Source organism: Eutrema salsugineum, unplaced genomic scaffold, assembly GCF_000478725.1.
Source record: "Eutrema salsugineum unplaced genomic scaffold, Eutsalg1_0 scaffold_9, whole genome shotgun sequence".
Taxonomy (NCBI): Eukaryota; Viridiplantae; Streptophyta; class Magnoliopsida; order Brassicales; family Brassicaceae; genus Eutrema; species Eutrema salsugineum.
This window is the reverse complement of record NW_006256342.1, coordinates 12,252,769-12,256,885: the sequence shown is the minus strand read 5'-3', so window position 1 is coordinate 12,256,885 and position 4,117 is coordinate 12,252,769. Positions and strand designations below refer to the sequence as shown.

Sequence of the window (4,117 nt, the reverse complement as noted above, 5' to 3'; positions counted from 1 at the left end):
CGTCGTGACTCCCTGCTGTTGTACAAATTGATTGTTAAAACCCGTACCTTGGTAGTTATATGGCTGTCGCGGTTGATATGGTACTATTCCTCCGAAGTTTCCACCTTGAAACTTGTTTTGGAAGGATTTTTGCTGAGGTGGGTAGTACTGATCTTGAGGATTCTCCACATTTGGATTGCGTTAAGAGAGATTGTTGTAATTTGCATTCCGGAAGTTGTTGTTGAAACCATTGTTGGAGCGATTTTGATATGGCACCAGTGCTCCTACATAGTTCACATCTTCTTCTTGAAAGGCCTGATTAATGTGATCAATATCACTAGGTCCTTCATCTTCTGCGCCATTGTTGGTCTCATAAGCATGGATTGGGCGATTGTTGTTCTTCAGAAGCTGGGTCATCATGTTCTTCAACTCGGTTATCTCCTTGTTGTCTGTACCGGTTTGCTTCATCGATCGATCGTATTCAGGACAATCATTGCTATTGGCTTGAGCCAAATTTTCGATGAGGGCTCTTCCTTGGGCTATCGTCTTTTGTCCAAAATCTCCATTGCTAGCTGTATCAAGTGAAAGTTTGTATTTTGGTTGCAATCCTCGGTAAAATGTGCTCAGCAGGCTTGATCCATGAAATCCATGGTGAGGGCAATCACGTTCATACTCCTTAAAACGTTCCCAGGCTTCATAGAAAGATTCAGTTGGCCCTTGTTGAAAGTTTGAGATCTTTGTTCTCAACTGATTCGACCTTGATTTAGTATAGAAGTGGTTCAAGAAAGTAGTTTTACATTCTTCCCAATTAGTAATCGATCCTGCAGGCAAAGATTTCAACCATCGGTGAGCTTTATCTGCTAATGAAAAAGGGAACAACTTACACTTTAAATAGTCTGGTGGAACTTGGTTTGTTCTCATCATGCTGCAGATTTCTTCAAAGAGCTCGATATGGTCCATTGGGTGTTCAGAAGGAACTCCATGGAATTGGTTTTGTTTCACCAATGAGATGATTTGAGGCTTGACTTCAAACTCATTCCGGTTCAGAAATGGATCTTGAATTGCAGATCAGTTCTGAAAATTTTGAGTAGGTGCATCAAAATCAGCTATGCGATGGTTCCGGGCTTGTCTTCGGTGTTGATTTGCTTGCTGAACAGGGCAGTTAACGCGCCCATTCGGCTGCATCCCTTGTTTGGTCACCATTGTCTGCATTGATGGGTGCTTCAAGGTCTTCACGTTCTTCTCTCTCGTGGTTCTGGTGGTTTCTTGGAGGAACCTCATCCTCCTCTCCATCTTGTCGAGCATGATCACCTCCTCTGTGATCATTCTCTTCATTTTCTCCATGTTTGGACCCGTCTTGGTCCATATTTAAAGCTCGGTTAATAGGATCTCCAGGCTGGTCGTCGTTGGCCATTCCTTGTGTTCGTCTAAGTCTTCGAAGTTCTCTTTCGTGTCTGTCTATCTCGTCTAGAATTGGAATGTTTTCTACAGGTCTGCGCCTGTTATTCATGCAATTAAGAGAAAAACAAAAGAAGGGAAAGATAATTCAGCAAAACTTTAAGAAAGAACTAAAGATCAGGTGTCTAGAACAGCAGTTAAAACAAGAAAAATAACAAAAGGCAGCGAAACAAATCCCCGGCAACGGCGCCAAAAACTTGATGTCGTGTCAACTGCGTGAAGGAACAAGTTTTACCCTTAACAAAACAAATGAAAGCCGCAAGTGCACAGCTAATCAGTTGTAGTATTTAGGGATCGAATACACAGAGATTTGTGTGCCTGGTATTCTTCTACGGTTTTTAACTTTATGTCTAGACTAAATTGGTTTTAAAGGTTAGTTGTTTGTCACGAATTAAACTAAAACAAAAGAAAGCAAATAAATCTATCCTAAAAGGCAAGTAGAAAAATTGAATGGAAAGCAAGTAAAAGCAAGTAAATATCGAACTAAGGCAATTGAAATGCAGATCTAAATAAGCAAATAAAAATCGATTGGTTTGTAAACTATGGCTAAAAACGCTGAGCTTTTGGGAACTCTAAGGGTTCATAATCGGTTTTAACACTAGGGTAAATAGATTGGGATTGACGGATATCGATATATAGGGTTCTAGCGCTAGAGTACGGCGGTATGACTACGTCACTGTCGTGATCATAACCAACTGTTTCTCGCAACCCTGACCAGTAGGTTTCCACTCTGGCACTGGAAGGGAGAGAACGCAAGAGCTGCACAAGACTCGTCAATACTCACGATCTCGCCGCAGGTAGGTTTCCACTCCTACGGAAAAATCGCCTGTTTCACTCTAGGGCTGATACTTAATGAAAATTTTCGCAACACTAACTATCTAGATCAGATACTAGGTGATCAATCAAGCATACATGCAATAAGAACAAGAATAAACAGAGAACAGGTCAAAATCCCAGATCTATAAACCTAGATGTCGTAATCGATTATGAGAGCCCCTTTCGGGAACCCTAAGCCCAACTCGGGATCTACTCAGACATGGCTGAGGTCGACATCATCATTGGTTTTAATAAAAGTAATGAAAAACAGTAAAGAAAAGAGATGAAGAAAGCTTCTCTATTGAAGAACTCGGACTTGAATAATCTTCTACAAAAATTGCATAAAAACGGCTGAAGGAAAAGGGTTTTTTTAAAGTATCAAGGGTTCTCTCTAAAAACGACCTAAATGACAAGTATTTATAGTCTTCAATACTCCATGGTCTCTAGGGTTCCGGAATTGAGGCTGAGAATGACTTTGGGCTTCAGAAATATAGGCTTTAATTCGGAGCTTGATGTCCGCGGTCGGAAGTGACGTGACCGCGGGGATTTGGTGGTTGGCCGCGGTCGGGAGGCTTCTGACCGCGGGAAACAGGCTGTTGGCCGCGGTCGCGTTACTTGCTGGCCGTCTTCAAGTGGCTCCGGGGCAAATAGAATATCTTGAGATCCAACCGTTGGAATGTCTCCAAACCAAGTGCATTTGAAAGCTGGTTGATTCTTCTATAAGTTGTCCAATTTTGAGGGTGATCAGACGGTGAGAAGGTCTTCGTCTCTCTATGAGAGTTCTGACGGTCTGCATTTATCCAAAAGAGTCTTTTTTGTTCCAATTTGTGCCTCTTTATCCCAAATTACCTGAAAAGTCTTTTAAAATCCGGAAACATAGAAATCCTTTGAAAACCTTTGAAAATGGAGTAAAAACACCTGTAAAAGATATTAAAGTGATCCATAAATATGGTCAAAATCCGGTGTTATCAATATGGATGGGCAAGAATGACAGCACAGAGATACTGGGATACTGCAATGCTGATTGGGCTGGAGACAGAACTGATAGGAAGTCCACAACAGGATATTGCACATTCCTTGGTGGCAACTTGGTGACTAGGAAGACAAAGAAACAGAAGGTGGTGTCTTGCTCGAGTGCAGAATCTGAGTACCGAGCCATGAAGAAACTTGCAAATGAGCTTACCTGGCTCAAAGACTTCAACATTGAGTCTTCAAGCCCCATGACATTCCACTGTGACAATTAAGCAACCATATACATTGCCAACAACTCGGTGTTCCATGAAAGGACCAAACACATCGAGATTGACTGTCATAAGGTCAGACAGAAGATTGAAGAAGGAGCTATTATGCCTTGCTATACGTGTAGTGAAGATCAACTGGCAGATATCTTCACCAAAGTCGCGACCATTAAGGTCTGTGATCACATCTACAGAAAACTTGGGCTTGTGGACATCTCGCATGCTTGAGCTTCCCTAACTCATGGACGCCATACTCTTTTTCCCTTAGCATATTTTTTCCCATGTGGTTTTATATGCTAAGATTTTTAATGAGGTGGTGCTCCATGAGTCTCCAAACTTAGCCTTCGTATCATATGGTTAAGCTTGAGGGGGAGTGTAAAGCATGGTTCATATTCAGCAAGGACTCAACAAGGGTTTAGAAGGCTTTATAAGGGTTTAGAAGGTTTATAATGCTTTAGAAGCTTTTAGAAGGTCTTTATAAAAGCCCATTAGGCAGCCCATATGTATAGTTTGGCTGGATAGATGTGGGTTATTTCCGGATAAGGATAGATGTGGCTGGCTCTGGTCCACACACTTGGCGAGGAAATGAGAAAGCTTAGAGTTAAGGCTTGATGACTAGTGTTTAT

The 4,117-nt window shown here is 41.7% G+C and overlaps 1 non-coding gene across 1 annotated transcript; it reads left to right on the top strand.

Annotated features, from left to right (window-relative positions):
• The first annotated feature begins 622 nt into the window (after positions 1–622).
• Positions 623–728, top strand: LOC112087377. Its single transcript, XR_002900066.1, has one exon. It is a non-coding gene; the product is annotated as a small nucleolar RNA R71 (small nucleolar RNA).
• Positions 729–4,117: the final 3,389 nt, after the last annotated feature.